At 38.8% G+C, this 23,646-nt stretch overlaps 1 long non-coding RNA gene across 1 annotated transcript in view; it reads left to right on the top strand.

Moving 5' to 3' along the window:
• The first annotated feature begins 934 nt into the window (after window positions 1–934).
• The window catches only part of LOC143303039 (uncharacterized), a 35,675-nt gene continuing 12,963 nt past the window's right edge, over window positions 935–23,646 (top strand). The window contains exon 1 of the long non-coding RNA XR_013059004.1: window positions 935–1,385. This is a non-coding gene — a long non-coding RNA (uncharacterized LOC143303039). The remainder of the gene's footprint in view (window positions 1,386–23,646) is intronic.

The raw sequence follows: 23,646 nt of genomic DNA, 5'->3' as shown, positions 1-23,646 counted from the left end.
TAACACGTGCACATGTAGACGCGTCCGTCTACCGCATGGATGGTTGTGGGTGGAGCTTCGAAGTTTGATATTACCCTGGCAAGTGTCCATGGCAATCTTATAACTCAAGTGTTCACTACCTATAATGCGTGAACCGTACTCTAGTGTACGTGTACATACACCTATCCGTATACACATATACGTATACGTGCATATACTTGTGCAGTACTTGCGAGTGTTAGTATAATACTAATACTATTTGAGTTACTGTCTGTGCGCATCGAGCTTTCCTCGTACGGCAACGGGCATTTAGATTGCTCGGTCAGAGTTCTCGTAATACTTTTGGCAGCTGTACGTTCCAACTGAGTAGCGAGTTAAGTTTAAGTTTAATTAATGTGCCACATTGGATTCGTTTGGAATCACTCGCCCCTTAAATTGTCACGGTATTACCCTGCGCCTAATACGAATCCTATGCGGTAACGAACCCTCGTTGTCTGTCCGAAATTTTCTCCGATTCAAACCAGGTGTCGTTTCGTTTCCGTTCCTACGGAAATTATACGGTTATTAGCTGATCACGATAAGTCATATTTTTCAAGACTAGTAATTAACTACCCCTTCAGTTTTTCTACTGGAATATTTCCATGTATCGCCGATTTAAAACACGGTAGAATAACAATGTATAAAGTACTCGTAATTATTAATGCCGGAATTTTACTGGCAGTTATGTAAAGGGGATGATTTATTAATATTCATTCCAGCGCGAACGTACGGAGATTAATGAGCTACGCGGAATATTTTGTGCCTCGTCATTTACGCGGCATTTTTAGCTTCTAAACGATCGAAATCACGTGATCGATAGACGACGTCGTTTCGTATCGAATTTCAATACATAATTGCGCGTCGCCAGCGCCACCCAGTTACACACCGCGAGTCGATACGTTTTCATTTACTGGATTCTCGTTCCGTATTTCTCGTCACGTATATTTTTACGTATTATCGTTAAACCGGAATATATCGCGCGTTATTTTCTCTCAAACGATACGAAGCGCTACAATAAATTGTTTCGAGTGTTTATCTCAATAATGACGACGATATTTGCGACTCTAAGAGTCACATCATAATGGCAGCACAAATGACAGAATTTCTATCTTGCAGCAAGTGTCATGTATATATCAGTGTTTCGTGTTCGCGTCGTAGAGAGAATCTCTATGTCGCGAGAATCTCTATTTCGAAAATCGGATTTCGGCCAGGAGTATCGTAGTGTGAAAGTGGATTACTGGTTACGTATTTATGACAAAATGTGACGAACCGAGATTATGGAAGAGCTTGCGATCCATGGGGACTCTTAACGTTGGCTTTGATCATCTTACAACAAGCAACAGGTTCTCCATGTTTGTACTTCTCAGGTATGTTACGAATAATGCACGAGTTATGGAACTTTCGTCCTCTGCGTTTCTTTGTTACTTAGAGCGTAGTTGTTGAACGGAATTTAATTTAACGAAGTTACGGTTGGAAAGCAATATTCTATGGACATTAATCCTCAATCGTAACCTTGTTACAAATAACTACATGGCCTGTTTGTAGGAATTTTTTTTTATTTCTTATACATATATATTTAGCGTCCTAAACGTCTTTCAACATCTGTACATATAGCGTATTTTAGACACTGTAAAATTTGTGCTCGTTAGATCAATGGATCAAAAACATATACAGAAGGAGTTATATTCTTTGAAGATTAACACAACTTTATATACAGTGATGATAAAAAGTATTTGCACAGCACTATATTTACTATTGCATTGATATATTATTTAATTAGGATCAAGTATGTTAAATTATTATTTGGTAGTATTTTCACACGATGATAAAAATTTGATAATATGAAAATGAGATGTAGAATCTAATAAAAAAATGCTTCGTTGGAAAACAAAGGTATGTGGAAATACTTTTTGTAGCCACTGTAGATAACCTTATTTTCATTTCTGTCTGTTACGCCGCCATTACTATTTCCAACATCGATACATACCATTCCAATGTTTTCTATCGAGAATGAAAAGAAAACCGAGACTCCGTTATATCCGCCGTGACTCGAAAAATGTAAAGGAAGACATCGTATTTCAAACAATATGATAACGTTTTACTTGGTGACTACTTGCGTTCAGTATACGGTACGGGGATAACTTTCTTTTGGATTTCGCTTGGCTTCCGTTAGTTGTTTGCTTAAGAATACCCTTAAAATTTTCTACTGAGCTTGGAGCAAACTTTCGCATTGTTAACTTCGAAATAAGGATATCGTTAGAGACTAACTTCGACTTATGTATTTCGTACGCACTGTACAGACTGTGTGCAACAGAGACGAAGATTAGGGAGAGGGAAGTACGGAGTGGCGCAAAATGAAAAGTAGTTCTATTGCTAGGCTCAGTGCCAGAGAACCGTGTAAAGCTACCCTGCCCGCCTCATTATAATAAACCGCGAGAACCGTCATGACTTACATTGCAAACTGTTCGCGGCGTTAGACGATCGTTAGTATCTTTCCTGTAGCTCACACGTGCTTCACCGAATTTTCTCCCTATTTTATTACATAAATAAAAAAGTAAAATCTCTATATATATATGTAGATATAAGATGAGATATAAGAGAATTGATTTATAACCTATAATTTATGTAGTACCGTATGGATTCTTAGAGTAAGGATAAGTAATGATGGTAGATTTAAAGTTTAGTGTAGTTTAATAAGCGATATTCAATAACAAAAGGACCGACTATAATATCGTCGCACGTCGATTCACACTCTGTGTCCGCTCAACTCACACTCCGCTTCTCAACTGACTCTCTGGCCGTTGTAGCATTCTTTTGTCTTTTGCTAGGCCCACCGCACACGTGTTCCGCGGACGCTCGTAGCCAGGGTCACGTAGGCCTTTTCGGCGAAACTATTTATTTGAAAGACCGATAACACATTGATGGAGCCGACAGCGCCTCGGCTCTCGCGACATTGTCTATAGTTAACTCGATGTTTCTTAGGCCCTTTTCCCCGATACTACATTTATATGTAATATAAATATAAAATACATACAATAAAATATGTATAAAGTATTGTAACAGATATCACAGATAAAGAAGTAAAGTAAATATCGTAACAAAAAATTGTTTTCCTAACATTTTATGACATTGTTTCTTCTTCTTTAGTGTTTTAATCTTTGATTTTTTAGGTTATAATTTCTAATCTTATTAACGTTTCGATGAAACGTTTCGTATACGATGAAAGTACATCGAGAAGAAACTTTTTGCTCCTTTATAAAAATTATTTTCCGTCTACAACGTTTTCTCATACCATTAAGAGCAAAAGAGAAATTTTATACTTCAATATTAGATGGTATACTTTGTATACATTTTAATTATCGTTTTTAATCGCTTATTTACTAAAAGGGTTCCTGGTGAGTTTAAGATGAGGTTTTGTCGATAGACAGGATAGAGATTTGCTAAGTAGGTTCGCTGTCAGCTAGAACACATTATCGGAAGCGATAATGTTTATAAAGTTCTTCCTTTGGTTGAACGATACGGTTACGGAGTACGTCTTCCTTCGAAGTTTGTTGCGAACGCGTGGCAAGAAACCTTTTAGTTCGTAAATTTCCCTAACTTCCAAATAACCGCAACTTCTCGCGAATTCCTAGTACATAGAGTGTGTAGGAACTGTTCAAAGTTTCACCGTCGAAGATTGGTAGAACATTTCCCCGACATTTCAATTAAATGTTTCAATTGCTTTGTCTACTCGCAGATATAGCAAACGCGCAATTCATCTTGTGACACCGTTTTCTAACAAACTGCTGCATCCGTTTGTCTTTAGATCTTACTACTTTCACCAAAATTTAATTACACTTGCATGAAAAATGTTTGTATATTGAAATAGATCGCGTTAATGTCTCGGAAATTGGATAGTTTAGATTTCGTGTTCCTATGTATTTTAAAATATATCACACGCAGGTCGAATTACGTACATTGTAATCGAATTATTCTATAACTAATATCCTAAATTTACAATTAGTTTTTGCTATTTCTTTCAATAAAAGATTATTATTCCATTCTTATTTTATTATGTCTATTACTTAACAATAGACTATTTAAATTACTCCAAATTTTCTTGTAAAACATGAAATAAATTGGCGTTCTTTAATCTTCATTCAATTTTCAACAAAAGAATTCACAAATCTAATCTATCGTTTATTTCGATCGTACTAATTTCTCGCTATTGAATTATTTTAACATCGACAAACAAAATCACTTGTAAAAGTAAGATATTGGGTTAAAATTTTATTGGTCGTGTAAAGGATTGGCCGACGAACAAAAGGTTGGTCTTCAGAGTGCTTCTCTTTGTTTTGATGTTCTTGTGTGAGAGACTTCTTAGCCGAATTCGAGTTGGCCGAGCAACGTAAGGCGTAAGGTAGATAGCAAAGATAAGGTGGATTGAAACTCAAGGTGTTGGGCGAACAGGTTGAAGTGGTATCAAGGGTGTTGCTAGGTTACTAGCCTGGTTCTGTGGATGAGAAGTAGTTGGAATTGGGCCTTAGCGTGTGTATCTTCGATAACAGAAAGGCTCGAGTAGTGGTGCACCTCGAACTTTACTTTCCTTTTACGCCTTTCGACTTCAGGTCTTAATTTTCTTCTCATTTTCGATCTGTTTCGTCTTTTCTTGCCGTGATCTACTTCATCTTTTTGTGGTTTCAGTTCCTTCACACCGTCGACGGTTATTTATTTCTGAAAAGTTACGATATTCTATCATCGTGTAGAATCGTTGTAAGAGCTATCGTTTTTTTAACGAACAAACCCTCAAACTTTTTGATTGAACTGCTATGTCTGCTACATGGTGGTTGATCGAATGTAGCTAAGATAGAGGGGGCTTAAAAATCGAGATAAATAATTCTATGTATGAAATATGATAAATGAAATTTGTAAGAGGAGAAAGAAGAAGTTACGGCAAGCGATCTGCATATAGTAAAACTCAGTAAAGAAGAAAACAGGGATGAAAATAAAATAATGGCGACTATCTGATGTATTAGGATGATTAATGTTTTTACGGTGGTCCATTATTCGGCTCGTAACTGTATTGAAACATCATAGCGTGAAAATGTACCTTACGAAGGAAACATTTTGATAGCAATTTGCGCGGAACAATTGAGCGCTCTTCTTGTTGGCGTTAACAACCTCTTTGCTTTGCCCGTTTATCCCGAATGTTCACAAATTGATCGCAATACATTCGGTTAACAGCTGGCCGGTATACCGAGCGGTGTAGCCTAGAACACCACTCTGGTTTCGACAACGATAACCAACAACCAACCCCTTCGACCCGTGGCCGATAGATATACGCACGATCCGTTATGCCAGCCCCTCTTGTTTCAACGTTGCGGTTGCATTAAAACAACCTGTTACCTACGAACAGGTAACTCCGATGCTAGTTTTCTACTAACGAAAAACGACCCGCTGGTTAACGAGGCAAATTACACGACGTTGCTCGTCGTATAGCAGCGATCTTCTACGACAGAGCCAACGCGATTACCCGACTCTGTACTCAACGATGGTCTAGTGTACCGATACTAAACTGTTAAGCCCTTAAGTAAGCTACAGAATTCTATCGATTTATTTCTGTGAATTACGTCGATTTCGAACGGAGTATCGAAGTAGGATGGGACAAACGAATCCTACGAGCAAAGGTACAGGGAACGTTCGAGGCTCTATCTTGTTAACGCGCTGAAAGAAGGTCAAGCAGACGATTTCGTTGCCTGGAATATCTTTTTGTAAGTTTCTGGCGTTTTACGAGAAGGTTTTTCAACCCCGTAGAATGTCACCCCGCGAGGAAGGTTGGTTCGACGTGATCCTACGTATCCGTTCAATTTTCATTCCTCTCCAATTTTCCACGTTGCTCTCTCCAATCGATTCGAGTGGGTACATACTCGAGTTAACGACTTCATCTGTGCTTCGCTAATCGCCCAGGTCTGTCGACGGGACAGGCATTGAGCGAGGGCTTTAAGAAAGTTCGACGAACCGGTCGTCGGCTGAGAGACATTCGTAGTCCGGTTGTAAAGTTACGCGGATCGATCGAAGCGTTGTCTTGCAGCTTTCGAAGATTAATTAATTCGTTCGTTAGAAGAATCAATATTGCCAGTAGCTTAAGATCGACGAGGTTAAAGATGAGGCAGAAGTTCCGACCTCCACCTGTCTTATCGCTCGCTGGCCTTTGCCTCTCCTGTAATATCGTGGCAAACGAGCTGCTGGGAAGCATCCCCCAAGGCTATTTTAAGCGGAAACTCGTTGCAAGTTTCGGACACGCGGCCTGGGGTGGATGGATACACATCGATAAATGGACAGACAACGGTATGCGAACTGGTGTGTGCGATGGTGTGTTCATGCGAACATAAATAGACATGTATATAGAACTGATGGTCGTGAGTGGGTGAGTCGCGAAGCCGATGTACGCAGCGGCGACGTTCGAATTCAACAGCTTTGCAATATTCCGTCTAGTCGGCGCTGGCGAGTGAAACCACGCTTCGCCGGCGTTACATTATTCCGCTCGCGAGAATAAGCAGATTCGATCGTGCCACGGCAAAGGAAATTCGCATTACGGGGCCAGGGCTCGATCGTCGAGACAGTGACTGGCAGCCAGACATCGTTTCCCATTAACGGCAGAGAACGCGGCACGTTATTTGCCCACGTGGCCACTCGATGCGCTATGAATTTGAAATAACCGCCGTCACCAATCTCATAATCCGAGTAATGGACTCGCTTTAAACCAATTGGAATAATAAAGGTACACGTATCTCAATTAGGACAATTTTGATCCGACTAGATAGAGTTTGATATCGTACGAAGTTAACGACCTTCTTCGAGCAGCTTTTAAGTCACGCTGATTCAAATATGGTGGAGGCGTTAGACGATCGTTAGTACCTTTTCTGTAACTCACACATGTTTTACCGAATTTTCTCCATATTTTATTACATAGATAAAAAAGTAAAATTGCTATATATATGTATATATAAGATGAGATATAAGATGAGATATAAGAAAATTGATTTATAACCTACAATTTATATGTAATAGGATTTTACCCTAATCCGCTTTACTTCTTTCCAATTTGTCTCTTTGATCTCTTTAATCAGATGAAATTTCAACTGCAATTCGCGCCGACACGCCACAACTTACTTCGACTCGTTTCAACTCGCACCAGAGAAATATCAACTATTCTAGTTAAACTGGCAAATCTCGACTACTTTTGACCTGTTCGAAATCTAGACTAATTTGTCCTATCGTGTAACAACTCGCTGTGACTCTAACTTGCTTCGATTCAAGCTTCAAATTCGCTTCGATCCATCTTAACCCACTTCGATCCGCCCTTACGTACGTCAATCCTATTCAACTTGCTGTACCACATTCCGACACATTCTTACTTGCTTCAATTCGCTCCAATCCGCTCTGTCTCGTTTACATCCACTTCAATCCGCCTCAGCACGTCTCATTGCGCTCCAACTCGTAGTAAATCACGCTCGGCAAGAACCAGCCAGTCAAAGAACGAATTCGTAACAAAGAACTGTTCGTGACCGTCATACTAACCTCTCGACCGAAATTCTCCTATTTTGAATTGTACGATTATTATTTCGATTACGGCTGGTTTGGGATGCAGCGCGGAGATAGCGGTCGCATGAAATTCCAAGTTTCTTGCCTATCTGCGGTCTAAGCAGCCGGTAGTGTGACATGATCGTTGGGTAAAACGGGCACCGTGAAAACGCGATAAGAGACGAGAACCAAGGGAAACGACGATACTCGAGGAAAAGGGCTGCTCTGAAAAGCCTACCGCAATCATCGTAAGGGGATCGTCAGAGATCCCTTTCGGCTGTTACGTCATCCTCGGCTATCCACCTTCGCTTCGAACCATTTTTTTTTTAACCATTCTTTCTCTATTCGAGAGCTACGAGTACAAGCGGAACAGAAGTCGCTTTAATGGCTCCACGGAGGACACAACAGTTGCCCGAAAAAACAATTCCAGTTCTAGAATCTCGTCGCGGTCCAACCAAGAATCGGTCAGTGTTTCCAATACTTTTCTCCTCCTCGTCTTTTCTTTTTGCTTTTCGATTTGCCCTGAGCTTCGACCACCGTAGCCTTTTTTTCACGCTCGTACAGTTGTTCGCCGGTAAAAGAAAAGTTGGATAGAATATTTTTGTAAGCGTTTTATTCCGTGGTAATGTCGTTTACAAATATCTGGATATTTTGACTGATTTTTAGGAAGACTATGCGAATTCTAGTAGATTAGAAGTGATACTTTCTGCCAAGTTATAAATTCAAATTATCTATTAAAAGACGCGTTAATAAGATATTTTACACAAAATATAGGTTTCTAGAATTAAAATTCCTTCGTCATTGAAATCCTGCCGGAAATGCATAATAAATGTACAAAATGTTTTCGATTTGAAAAAATGTAGGAAGAAATTAAGTCAAACATAAAATCCAGCCATTAAAATTCCACTGTCCTGTAGATTGTAGATTACTTTGTTCTGAATTAATGGAATTTATTCAAAAGAAATAGTCTCCGTAATTCTACATCTTTATATTAAAAGATATTAAAGATGAACTATACAATTTTTTGTTCTTTAACCCCTTTGAACGTACATCTCCTGAAGCACGTTCAATTTACGGAATACATTACTTCAGAATCTGCCGGTGAAACGTTCTCCAATGATATAATTCTCCGCGTAATCGTCTGGCTGGTAATAACTTCGGCTCGCGTTATGCATATCCGTGAGCGATAAAAACTACAATTCAGGCAATTAAGATCGCTGTCCTTCGATATCTCCTGATTAAGCTGTAATCCCACTTCTGCTCCGAAGTTTTCACACACCCTTAAGGAACCTCTTACTACGAAGAATAGCACACTGAATTTCGAGAGATAAGTTTGCGCGAGCTGCGAGAGTTTCGAGTCATGCGTTTTCCTGCAAGTGTATGGGGGATAAGGAGAATACGCGGGGTTTAGGGGCGTCGGAGGCAAAAGGAGAAAAAGAAGCGAGAGAAAAAAGAAAAAAAGCGGGAGGGAGAATGGGGCAGAAGAAGAGAGTAGCGGCGTCAGGGCTTGCCGCCGCGAACTTTCGCAGATATTGAATATCTCGGACCATCAATCACTTCGACGCGGCAATATCCGAAAGTATTGGCCCTTATATTTGTTTCTATATCGCACACCGATTTATGGTTAAAGCACATCCTTCCGTCAGGCCCGGAAATCATCGTCCTTCGATCTTGCGTATGCTACAATGATACGAACTTTATATTACAAGCTCTATCTCTCTATATACGTATTATTGGGTTGGCAACTAAGTGATCGCGTATTTTAAATAAGAAGGAAAATTCGCAATTTTTGCTTAAAAATATAACTTTATTCAAGTAGATATTGTCCGTTTTTGTCGATGACCTTTTACCATCTTTCAGGCAGTGTAGTAACTCCATGTTCATAAAACTTCTGATTTTTGCCAGCAAAAAACTGAATTAAATGCGATTTTATATCATCGCGTCAGTAAAAATTTTATTATTTTGACTGCCACGCCGAAATCATATGTTTCGCTCAGGACGCCACGGGAGTATTTTTTATTATTCAAAGCATATAATGGCAAAATAATAATAAATTGATAAGACAACATTCTTCCCCAATGGACCGTTTATGTTATTGATGGTCATGGGTGATCACCGTTGCGCCTTGGTAACACTTGATAGTGACATATTATAACAAGGCTTCGTTTATTTCAACAAACCATTCGCATTCGTTATTTCGTCGCAAGCAAAACGTGTAGAATATATTGTTGAAACATGTAGAAGATATTAGTAAACAGTATTTGCTCATTCTATATACAGGGTGGTTGGTAACTGGTGGTACAAACGGAAAGGGGGTGATTCTACGCGAAAGAAGAAGTCGAAAATATAGAATAAAAATTGTTTTTTAATTTTTTTTTTAATTTTTCCATCGAGACAATGATCTACAGTGAGATCCGTTATAACGTACCGCACGCGTACATCCAGAGTATATTGTTGAAACGTGTAGAAGATATTAGTAAACAATATTTGCTCATTCTATATATAATAGTAAGATATGTGCACACTTCTAACTTCAATTATATGATTATAAAGCAGCGTTTACGATTATTTTCTAAGCTGTGTTTATAATAATATTCGTAGATTACCCCTCAAAGATGTGGGTGCAAACACAGTGCACCGTTAGATGCAAGATTTGTTCTCATTTTTCTTTTATTGATGTCCTAAGAAAAATGTTTAATCGTTCAATGGGACACTTTTTATTTCAAAGTATCTTCAATTTATCGGTTATATTCAAAATGCCCTAACTATCAATTTTCATTCAATTTTTATAATGGTAAGAAGTCCATGTGCTCTGGTTACCAATGACCACCGTGGCGTCACACGAGAAACCGTGGCCGATCCAACGTGGCAATCAAAGTGTTAAGGAGTTCTACATGGAACGAAATAAATGGTAATCTGAAGGCGCAAGGTCAGAGCTATATGGTAGATTTAACAACACATCCCAACCTAGTTCCAATAATTTTTGACGGGTGACCAAAGATGTGTGGGGCTTTGCATTATCATGCTGGAAAACAACTCCCTTATGATTTGCCAATTCTGGCCGCTTTTCTTGAACTGCATCGCTTAGTTTGGCGAGTTGTTCAACGTACACGTTTCAATTAATCGTTTGGTTTCTTGGTAAAAGTTCAAAGTACAGAATTCCTTTATAATCCCACCAAACTGACAGCATAATCTTATAGTCGATATACCTTGTAGCTTTATCTGTTACGTTCTTTACATTAAAGAGATGGATAATGCGCTAAAATTGTGGAACGTATTTTTATAAAATGAAAGAGTTTAACAAACTAGATTCGGTTAAAAATGCTCAAAATTCGTAAGATATTGACGGGTTGGTTCACAGTATCAGAAGTTTCGGCTGATGCCATACTAAATGTTAGACTCGGAGAAGAGCATCGTACAACTGTAAAATTCAATTGAAGCTATATCACGTGCATTTGGTTGTGAGGAAGGGGATCACACCGTTGTACACAATGCGATTCGCCTTGCTTTTCATTTCTGGGATTTTATTTGAAACAGTTCTACAATCGCAGAGATCGTTTAATTTATCCTTGCCTTTGATACTTCTATGTATATTTGATACGAAAATTTGTTCAATATAGAGTAAATTATTTATCCTCGATCGTAATGGAACTGTATTTAGATATTTTTCTTATTTCTCTACGATACTCTTTAGTCCCAGCCAACCAACGTTGACGTTTTTATTTATTCAATTTTCTTTGAATTTGACCCTTTTCCTATCTTCCTTCGTGTTTAATTCCGACTAACTAAACTCTAAAAGAAAAATTCGTTTATATACAAATACAGTAAATTTTCCTACTGTATTGCTTGAACTTACACAGCTTTACGCCCTCATACACGTTTTGAAATAGTCGTATACATGGACCGTGCTCTTTCTAACTTTCTACATTTTCGCATACATTTCGCCGGAGACTCAAATTTATCGTAGTTTTTTCAACACGTCCGCTCACCTTTGCTAGCACGTTCTCTTTTATTTCTCCGCGCGTTGTGTGTCATCGTCAGTAACACGTGTGTCCGTGTGCTTGCACAGTCGAGCACGAGAAAGAATGGTTTTATTTCTTTATTTGTTTGGCCGTCGTACGTCACGGTGCCACATTGAAATTCTCGCAGTTCATCCGCTAGCGAGCCAGCCAATTGGTCATCGACTCCTCTCGTTTGCTTTCCCAGACGCGCTCCTTCCACTTTCTTTCCTCTATACATTTGCTCCTTGCACGAAGCGTCGTTCTTTCTAGTTTTACGCTTTCTGTTTTCACCATCTCGTTTGTTCTTCATCCCTTAAGCGATTCACAGAGAGATCTTGGCGGAGGTGAGGAGCAACAATTGCGAGTCTCGTTGCCAGAATGCCGGGCCAGGCAGTTGGAAGCTGTTCTTCGTGGAAAGACGAGTTCCGCTGGCTCGCAAGCACAAAGACGAAGCCACGAAAACAGCATAAAGCGTCGTTGAATAGTTCATCCGTGATGAACGTGGCGACGATGTTTCGCGAAACGCATCCGCAGGGGAAGCGTTTCATTGCTTTCGTTGGGACAATAAAGAGGCGTTGAATCGCTAAAATCCGTCGTGTTATTACGCTACAAGTTTAAATCTCTTCTACCGCTTCTACGATATACTAGGGAACGGTGGGGATAAATCAGAGATAGAAGCGTTAGATATAAAGAAAATTTGGCACGATCTTATCTCGCGATATAGCACGATCTCGTTTGATATCGGTAATATGGTGCTCGATTTCGCGCCATTCTTCTTCACGATCATTGATTTCAGCCGAATGTAAGAAGGGTGCGGTGAAGGGCTTGTTCCTGCAACTTGGAGAGTCGGCCCATTTCCGTCGACAGATCGCGACAAAGTGCTTCGCATGTAGACACCGCGTGGAAGACGTTGGAGCCCGATAGGGAGTCGGATCTCTCAAGATGGTTCACCTTGCCACTTTGTTGCTACGAGACTTCTCTTTTTTCTCTCCCTTTCTTTTTGTCCCTTTCGTACGTCGTTCATAGCGCATATACGGCAAGCTGTTTCTTCCTTGAGCGACTGTTAGCTAGTTCTGGCGTGGCTGGCTGCTTCTTCAAGGCAGTTCTACGCTGACTGAAAGAACACCCGTAAGAAGCAAGAGGGATGGTATAGTGGAAAAGAGCGGTCGATGGGGGAAAAATGCGAGACGGGGGAATCCGTTGAATGTTCCAAGTTTCTTTATTAGATCGGGGATGTCCATTCGTCGGAAATGGACCAAAATACCCTCGCCTTGTCCTCTTCCAGCGATCTGCAGCTTCTGTATCGTTCCTTATTCGCCTTTGTGCGTCACGTTCGCGCGAGCACAAGGGTGTTTATACTGAAATGCAAAATCCAGGGAATGGGACACGCGAGCTCTAGATTGTCGGAAAAGGGGTCGTGGAAATCTAATACGGAATAAAGATGAAATCTTGGAGAAGTTTCATCGGCCCTTGTGTATCACGGTTCCGCAGCGTGTGTGCCAAGTCAGAATGTTTTTTTTCTTATCAAATATTGCTCAATCGGCTTATTCGCAAGATCGGTGAGCCGATATTCCTGGCGCAGGCCACGGCTGCCTATGCGCCGATGGAGGATGCCTCTAACATTTTCGAAGTAAGCGCGTTCCGGCAACATGACGCCAATAAAATTCCGGGCAACTTCACGAGCATCTTCGAATATTAAGCGCCATATGAAAAAGAGGAGGCGGCGTTATGCATTTTAGAAATAAGCGGGATATCTTTCAACGTAACCATCAATTTTAAGGTTGCATTATTTCATCGAGTTTCCTATGTAGGACAGCGTATGAAATATTAAATGATCTGTACGGAATAGTTGAATATTTGATAATTAGCGTCTATAGTTTCGTCGAAAATAGATAATATTAATTTTTCACGCGTTATTTCGCTAATTTTTGTAAATTTCATTAGGATCATCTTCTGAAATTTAAAAATTTTCTAAACTTCGTTATGACAAAATATAAAAAAGTCTTCATTATTGATACATATTGTTTCTTATGTCAATATTCGGCTTGACATTTTCTCAAAATATTAAATCTTTTTGTTTATTGAAACGAAAGCGAGCTTCAAACTATACTCGTTAACTCCTGCAAAGCTTCGCACTGTTACAAGATCGTTTATCTCATATGCAACAATCTAAAGATAAAATGTAGTAGATAAAATGTACAATAAACGTATAGATCGAATTTTTACCGCAGACTGGTCATAAAATTTTTACAAATAAACATTCGATATGTGTATTTCGACACGAATCGAATACAAGGTGAAGACGACCTATTTTTCTTTGCAACATAGACGAAAGAAAGAATCCTTGGCTCGTCACGAACGACACGTACCACTCCATTTTCTTCCTTGGTATTTATTTAACCATAGTAATTCCGTTTCTTACGGGTGGCCACGGTTTAAGCCGTTGTTACGCGGTTTCGTTCAATTTCGCGTGCGGAAGGAAATACTCGTCGGAGTTTGCAAAAGTTTAAAGCCACTCTATCTGAAAGATCGGAAAAGTACCATTCCTATGCTAACAAGAGCTTCTTCAATTATACTTTGTCCTCTCGGTCTTCGCCGATTGTTATTTGTCCTCCTCTTTCCACCTTTTCTTCAGCTTGATTTCCCCGTTTTGCATAATCTAATTTCGCCTCCTTACCGGGCCTCGGGCATTTACCTTTATTATAATTAGCTTATTTCCGGAGTGGAAGTTTACGATCCCACTCATCGATAGCCCCGGCTAACTTCTCCGATTATAATGTTTTATGTATCTCTGCCGCGAGCCGTAATTTTATTTTCCGCCTCACAGTTTCGAACGGTGCTTCATTTCGTTCCTAACATCGAATCGTATATCTAATTGGAATATAATTATCGCAGAAACTGCGCTGACTCTGTTCCACTCACCTTGTTCCATTGTAACACATATCTTCGTAAAGAATTTACAACTGAGAATAGTTAAAAAAATTGCTACAACTGATGGCGAATTAATCGCGGTACTAGGAAAATATCAAGAATTTTCTTGATCTGAACTGTTGAATTAGATTTAAATGAATTTTTAAGTACTTCAGCCGTCAAGTTTGAACACTCGACAGAGTGAGATTCAGCTGCGTTTGACGGGGACATTAAAACATTATTTTCGTATTAAATATTATTCACCTGAAATTTGCTAGTCTAATTCAACGATTCAGTTAGAGCTTCAAATTCGATATGCTCTTCGTGGAACGATAATTTGGCGAAGCATTCTGTTTATCTTCCACAAAGAGAATATTTATTTGTTTAGTTGAATTTCAAGCATTTTGATCTTCAATCCTTCGATTTCACGCGAAGTCAGTCTTAAAAATCGAACCCTTAAGGTTGAAGTTTAAAGGCTGAAAGATTCAAAGTTCGCGTATTCACTAATTGAAAATGACGAACGATGAAGAACAGATGTGCCGGCGAACAATATAAATTGGGAATAGTATCTACCGCGTGGAACCCTATACTCGTACGTGCTTGCTCATTCTTTTCGTCGCCTATAAAGTCATGGCGTTCTGGTTGCACGGAGGGCTGAAATTTACGGTTCTTTTATGGGGATTTTTATCGGTGTGTAAACTATGCGATATCCTCCCATATCCGTTTCCGCTCTCACGGATGGCTCCGACCTTTATCCCTCGTAGAATCGAGTTAGCTTTCCCGGAGACGATGAATTCTGGATAAATCGTTCGATTCTTTCGCGGCCGTTAAACGTCGCTTTCCCCTTCATTCGCCATAATACGAAATAATATCTTCTCTACGTTCTCTCTTAAGTTTCGTTCAAATTAGTCGAGCTACTTCAATTCAGCCTTATGCTCATATAAAAGGAATTAATTGAATCGAGCTCGAACTCAATCGACTTTGTCCGTCCATGTAGCGGAGGCTTGAAAAGACGTCAAAGAAGATGAGGCTTTCTGGTAGTAGAGAAGGTGGTAGATAATGAGTGGAATTCATTTTCAGAAAGAAAGGACACTTACTTTGATCTGTTTGCTTGTAGTTCGCACTGCACGCAATTGGTGCTCTTTAAATGTTTCGATGTTTCAAGGATCATTTGAAAGAATCTTAACTTTGCTTGAAACATAAAAACATATTTCAAACTAACACGATATATTATCGCTTTGAAGATGAAATTTATTTTATTTGTTCACTTGCTAATATAAAATAACAGGTTCACATTAGTAAAATAGTTTTCAGCAAGTGTCTCGAGTTTTCGTCAATGAGTACGAGCGTTGAAAGGATTTCGATACACATTTGTATGATTGCAATGTATTAGTGTCAAGCGTAACGAATAACAGACAGTGACAGACAATTCACATTGGCCAAGAGCTTTCAAGTTGGTCAAGAGACTGGAATTCAAGCAATCAGGACGAGACTTTGCTCGGTGCTCTCTACGAGTAAAATCGAACTGTAGCTAATTATGCTGCAGGTTACGCGTGTACGGCCAAACCGATAAATAGCAAGCGTTCGAGGAGCGTGTTTACCGATTCGTTGAAAGTACATCGATTCCGGTGTTGGCGCGCGTAATAGTCAATAATTGCTTGATTGACTTTATTGGAATCTCAATTACGGGTCAACCGACGGAACCCGAGAGCGGTTTCACGATTTTTGTCCGCGTGTACGTTACAAGATACAGCCGTGTTATATTGCTCGTAGACAAATAAATACAAAAGCAAACTTTTTCCTTCGTTTCCATACACATAACCTCGTGTTGATAAATATTGGGACAGCTGCTAGTCTCATATAATAATTGTAATAATTGTTGCAAATTGTCAAAGGAATGATTAATCGATTGGAAATTGTATGTTTATGCTAACGATTGAAATAGTAATAATAAACGTTTATATATCGTTCGTCTTTTAATTTGAAACCCATTGAGAAAATTTTGAAAGAACCAGATAGGAAATTAAACGAAGTTTACAAAATTTTGAATCTGACTAGTGGTAAAAAGGTCATTTACAGGAAAAATTACTACAGTTCGTCTCATTTATGAGATTTTTATTACAACATAGCATATGTGGGTTCTGCATGGACCACGTATTATTTATACGATACCATAGAGGTTTTAATAAGCTTCTCGTGACTTTTCGACGTTCATCTGATTTTCTGTGAGTGTCCTGAAACATGTGAATGGGGATTTAAATATACGCAAGCTGATGAATGTATTCGACACTCGTAAACATTTTTTATAAACATAATTATGACAGTCTTGTTTCATTACAACCCTCCTCGTAAAACTTTAAAATATAGCACATACCATATGAATAAATATTTTCCATGGTGAATGTCGAAATAGGTTTCGTGAGTCAGCATTATTACATACGCAGAGATGTATCTCTTTCTATGAATCCGAAATTCGACTGCAACAAACGTTACACATCGATAACCTGGTGCAGCTACTCGTTTCAAGTTTTCACGGAATGAAGTCGATGTTGAGAGACGCATCGACGTTTAGACAGAGACAGACGAATAGAGGCGGAAGCCGACTAACTCCCGGAACCACGCCGCTTCTGCGGCTAACAGTTGCGCCGAACTTTGATAATCTATATCGCTTATAGTCCGTGTCTCGACACCCGGCCGCCTCGACAGAAAAGTTGGAGATTTCGAGCTGGCTGCTGCTTCTTCGAATTTTCCTACCGTCGTTCCCACGGAAATCGAAGCGGGTCTGACACCCGCGATCTGACACAAACTTTCCACCATTTGTTACAAGATTGCGTATCGTTCGTACCAATCTCTCTCTTTCTCTCTCTCGTTTTGCGTTATGGTGTTGTAACGTACATATATAGAGTCCTGATATTAAATAACAAAAATGAGAAAATATAAATTTTATGATTTATAAAATAAAAATTTTCTTCGAATCTCGTATATTCACAGAAGCGTTTCTTTCTCTTTTCGTAATCCATTTATACAAATGTAACCTTGGAAACTAACAAGTACAAAGCGAAGCATACGATTTATATAGCTACATACCTTACGTTCTTTCGTTTTGATAGAACGGTGCACGCGCTAACGATCTCGAGCTAAGTATAACTCCTGAAGAAGATATTGGTGAAAAAGTAAACCTCGATAAGTCAAGCTCGTTACAATGGATCCCGCGAGCCCTGGATATCGCGTTATTCTCGATCGAATCGCGTATCGAGGAGTAATGGTAACGAGACTCGTTCGAAAATATCGGAGGAAAAATTTCAGATCCCATGTGATCCGATGGAGAACCGCGAGAGAGGCACGTAAAAGCTCTTCGTTGACGTTCCAGATCGAACATTATGGATGCTGTAACGACATTTCATTAGGAGGAAAAGTTACGCAAACGATATATAATACCATTCATCAAACGCGTACGAGCGACAGAACATTAAAGACGCTCGGTTGGCGATTCTTCAGGGACTGTTATCGACTACTATTACTAGATTACTAGACATATTTTTATTAACACAACTAAAAACGTGGAACCTAGATGAAGATTTGCTTCATCGGTTAAATCTTACAACAAGAACGTCGCTTTGAATATTTTTGTTGAGAATTGTGGATCCTAATCGCCGAAATAAATGTATAGAGACACTTAGATTACACTTAGAATTGATATCAAAATAGTTTCAGAATTATTGAATATGTGATTTACAAGATATTCGTCGATGCGTATTTGTCTCACCATCTCCTATACCATACTCAGGGCCGGTGTGACCTTTTGCGGGGCTTGAATGCACATTCAAATCCTACACTTAAATTTTACAACGAAGAATTATTTATTTGCAAATGCTGTTACATATTATATATTGTTTATAAGCAGTTTTTCAAACAAATCCAAGTAATATTTTTTCGCATCCATAATTCGCTTTCAAGGGGCAAAAAATTCAATGAAAGTACAAAATCTGTAATCATGTATGACTTTTGCAAAAAAATATTGATGTAGTTTAATTTCTCTAAAAAGTACACTTCTCTGAAAGCGCCTGGATTTTTTATCTAAGGTAGTTTCCAGGATAGGAGGACTTTATGGAGTTACACTGAGCTTCGATGATTTTTGTTACTCCTTTTGTTACCCTGTGCACACACATATTCCATACACTCATACTCATATATATGTGTCACTACTACGCGGCTAATCTAGTGTAGAAAACTAAATTACTCATATCTCAATAATTTTTTCTATTTTCGAATATTATGCGCGTTCTTGCATTTTTCCACTTTTAAATTTCCCGTAAATGCATAAAAATCCGCAGTCTACAGTGCTAAAAGTTGGCAGATTACGATGGCTACGAAAAGGATTTGTACGTAATTGTGTTTATTGTAGCATCTACATACTAATTAATTCGGATCAAGCGTATTAAATTTCGTATCGTTCAGCAGTATGTACTTAAGTACTTTCATACGGCTACAAAAGTTTGATACTATGAGAGAGTGAAATATGAAATCTCATAAAAAAAAACGGTTCATTAAAATAACGTGAAAATACTTTTTGTAGAGTCAATAGGGATATTGCAAGGCAAAATGTGTTGCGATATCTTCATCTTTGTCATATTCATCGTTGCATTTACTAGGCCGCAAAAAGTACAGTGAAAGACCGATTATATTATCCTTCTCTTTGTGAACGCGTGCGTATGATAAGAACGAAATAACGAATGGAAACTCGATTTTAATTTAGCTTCGACGGTAGTTCACCGTGCCGTTTTAACATATTTATGCGGGTCAGCGTCAGCTGCGAGCCCACTGCTACGCGGTGAAAAATACCGTCGATAAAGTATCGCGGCTTAGCATGCCGGAAAATAATTGTAACCGGTAATACGGCTGTTTCAATGCGTCTTCGTCCCTCTTTTTACCCACGATCGTTAGCAGCTATTAATGTACTTGTATATACGTAATATTATACACATGGCGAAGTTATTAATTTCCTCCCATTACCAACTTGTGTACACCTCTCCATTTATTAACTTTCAAACTACCACAATAATGAAAATGATCAATTTATAATTTTTCAGAAATCTTTCATAATATGTTTGCAAATTGAAGTGATTTTTGACAAAATATATAAGCGAAAACTTTTTCTTTCTCTATACATTTAGGTATAAGTTTTATACTTTTGTATTTGTAATTTGTAATTTTTTTTTGTAATTTGTAATTTGTATTTGTAATCTTAATTCGTTAATGAGATCATCTATTAACCAGAGATTTCTATAATTGTAGAATCAAATAAAGGAAAATCAATTTCAGTTCGGTCAATTTCAGTCTCTTCGAACGTGATTCATTTGATTGTAAGAAAAATGAAACGACGAATTCAAACATATTTAAATAAAACTCATATTTAAACAAAGAAATTGTTCTATGCAAAAAACCGAGAATCCAACTGACTTGTCCCCCGCCTCTCGTCTCAGTTAACGAATCAAACTTCAAAAAAAGAAAGAAATCGATTTTCCTATTACTTTTATATGTTCAATTCCTTGCGTGCACACATCGCATAATTCTCCAATCATTCTACTACGAATATGGATTGAATTTTAACCGGATTGAATTTTCGTTTGCCGTTTCTGTTCATTCTTAATCGTCGGCAACCAGGATTTAGCTATGTAATATCTCTTTCTGTGCGGGCTCGCGATTTCGATCGCCGATCGGATATGATGCAGCCACGAATGGCATCTGTCGGCTCGCTCTGATATCCGGTTACACGAATGCACGTGGTTTCGACGATGAATCCCCCGGCTGAACTTTTTGACGGATACCCAGTTCGGTTCGCGATTCAATCGCGTGTACGTCGGCCCACCTCGAACACCGACCAACCTTATTTCTATCCGCAAAGGAAACGGTGTTCCCTGGGTATTGGGAGGCGATGCAGGTCGCGTATATGCTATCCGAGAAGCAGGATAGCACGGTTCGTCCCAGTGAAATAGAGAGACATTCTGAAATCATACTAGATATCGTCGCCCAATCGCATTCTCCGTGTCCGTTTATCCTATTTCGTTGTGTCTCGTCCTAGCCAACGTTATCTTCTTCTATCCAACGTTTATCGAGCGCGTATAATACCTGCCTTTTCCATCGACCTCTGCTTTAACCCTCTCCTACTCGTCCAGTCTTCTCTTTCTCTCTCTTTTTCTTTGTTATATTCCGTCGTTTCTCAAAGTGTGTACGTATTCGTGTTCGAGCGCGATTTTGATAAAAATACGCGATGCTCCGTGCACACGACAAAAGTCCCTCTTCTCTCCTGGGAGAGATTGCGGGACGCTTTTAAAGACATAAAATGTAAGTAACCGGAAGCTTCTTCGTCTGTAGAGCACGTTACGTACGCGACAGGTTTTACCATAAATAGGGATGTCAGAAGGATGGAATTGAACGAGGCTGGACGATAAATTCACGTGTCTGCGACTAGCAGGCTATTGTTTGGATGCATCGGTTACGCGATGCGCTGGCTCTTTTGTTTTTTTGCTATCTTTACAGGAATTTGGTACTTGTGCTCGTAGGGCTCATCGCGGTATTCGAACACACATTCTATGAATATGCTATGCGTTGTTGGAAACATTTTGGAATTTTATTAGAGAATATAATATGATAATGGGAAAATTTATTGTGGTTAATATATATATTGGCAACGCTTGAAATAAATACAAAACCGTGTATACAAATTTCAAGCTATTTAGTATCATTTTGTTTAATCGATATTCAATACATCAGCGAACCTGGTTATTTAGTAGGATCATATTTAACATCTATCATATGCTTAAGACAATTATTTATGGCGTTTATTAATTTTTTAATAAATATATGTCTACAATAAATATCTCTATAATTAATGTAATTTCTATATTCGCTCTCAGATTGGTTTCGAATTTGACACGATATAATCATGACAGTACTAATGAAATTTCAAAATGTTTCGTGTACGATATACAATTTTTCTATGACAAATGTTCGATGAAGTGGTTCGTCGAACCATCTACCTACTTCTTCCGCCATGTTGATGAAATTTCGGCTGATGAAATTCCTTTGAACGCGTCTGGCATTTTCCGACGCGATTTTTCTGGCACATCGATTAAATAATCACTTTGTTCCAGGTTATGATTCCGGATAGATTTTATTTTCTATTTTCCCCGGGGGGCAATTTATTTGTTCGGTTTTTATATTCCGCGTGATAAATCGCGTGACGCGGGGAATTTTATACCGGGCGGGGACGTAAAAAAGTTGGTCCGAAGTTTCATCAGATTTATGGCGACCGGAGTGGCTAAGAGTCGCTTCCCGGTCCATTTTGTCGCGTAGAAACGACCAATTTTCGCCCGATTACCGAAATTAATCTGCATTAAACGCGGTTACCGCTCAGATGGATCACCATTCGCGAACTTCGTCGAGTGCCGTTGGCATCCGTGATTTCCAACGTGAAACACCGTCTGAACCTGCCTAATGGTCACGAAAGGAAAGAGTACAATTCCCGATAGCCATCGTGTATCATAAATCTGCACGACGAGGAGGATACTCACCAAAGTGGACTGACCATAACGAATCGTCGAATTATGGGTCACACGTGGGAAGATATGATGGTAAGAAGAGTTCTGTGAAGGATTTGTCGTCACAGTTGATCAACGGACTTGAAAGAACCTCAATGATCTTATATCGACTATGCATGGACAGGCGGATATCATTTTGACTTCGAGGATGATGACCTCAGTTTTAAGTAATTTTCTCGTAGTCTTCGTCCTATAGCACGTCGAATTATCGGTTAATTCTTTTCCTGCTAGAGGTACATGATTACCTAATGTGGTTTATTAAACTTTGATCAGCTTAATTGATATTTTTGTATAGTTATTTGATTTTATTGACTAGATATGTTAAAGCTTGTAACATGATATTAGTTTTCTAAACCTTTTGTTCCTTCGATGAACATCTTTGTCGTTGCAAATATCGTACTGCGTAAGCATATCTTTTTAAAGTTTCAAATGTTCTCCTTCGTTATGATTTTAATTGTTTAATCACATACGCGTATTTTTTTCATAACGTACATTAGAAAATTACTTGGAAGGGTCTTTCGTTCTCCATTATGTTACAGTTATGTATGATAGAATACGTAATCTAAATTTTGGCTCTAATATAAGCTTTAAAATGAATTGCGGCTTTGAAATAAAATCTACTTGTCGAAAAATCTGTATCATGGATTCGTTATAATATTTAGGAGATGTAATTTCTATTTAAGTCTAAAAAATATGAATTTATATAAATATGTGGAATATAGAGGAAAAAGGCTCAAACCTCGGTTTTAATATAATTTAAAAAATTAATTGCGGCTTTGAAACGAAATTTACTTCTAGAAAATTCATCGTAACTGTGTCACAGTTGCCGTGATATTTATTCAGCCGAAAGTTACGCTTATGTTGTAAGTGTATATATAATATGCCGCTGAGATATTTTCCTTCCTACGTTTTCGTTTACGTCTACGGTTTTCGTTTTTCCAGCGAAAGGGTTTCCAACGAAATCTTATTTCTGTGAAATTATAGACGGCACAAGTTGGTGTAGCTAAAGTTGCACGAGGAAAGGCAAGAGTCGCCGTTTCTTGAGCACTCTTTCCGGCCTCTTAAAAGAGGAAACGCAGACGTCGAGTGTAGCTGCATTTTAGTAGATTCTTTGCGCGTTTCTGTGCGAGCCAATTAATTTGTAATTAGCGCGAGATTCGCTAATGTCGTATATTTCGCCGGGGAGGATGCCTTTAAAAGCGACGTTTAGGAGATGGGGAATTCGGAAACGAAAGATAATCAGCCGACGTGATTAAATTATGATTAGACTATCTGCGATATTACGTTAAAGAGGCACGAACATGATAACACAGTGACGTTGGAACACTCGTAAAAACTTCCTATAAATGTATTATATGCGCTATATGAAACATTCGGAAATTTTATTTTGTGATTTCGTTTTCCTCTTCTAATAATCATCAAACACGGTGCAATACCATTAGCCGTAAATTCCGCGTATTATTTCGCTTTTGTCGCACATAGTTTAATGAACATGGCAAATCAGGACACTGTACAGATATTGGTCTTGTTTATATTGAGTAATTTATCGGTCT

The sequence above is a fragment of the Bombus vancouverensis genome, chromosome 1, assembly GCF_051014615.1.
Source record: "Bombus vancouverensis nearcticus chromosome 1, iyBomVanc1_principal, whole genome shotgun sequence".
NCBI lineage: Eukaryota > Metazoa > Arthropoda > Insecta > Hymenoptera > Apidae > Bombus > Bombus vancouverensis.
The sequence above is the reverse complement of the archived record's forward strand: the minus strand, read 5'-3'. Positions and strand labels throughout refer to the sequence as shown.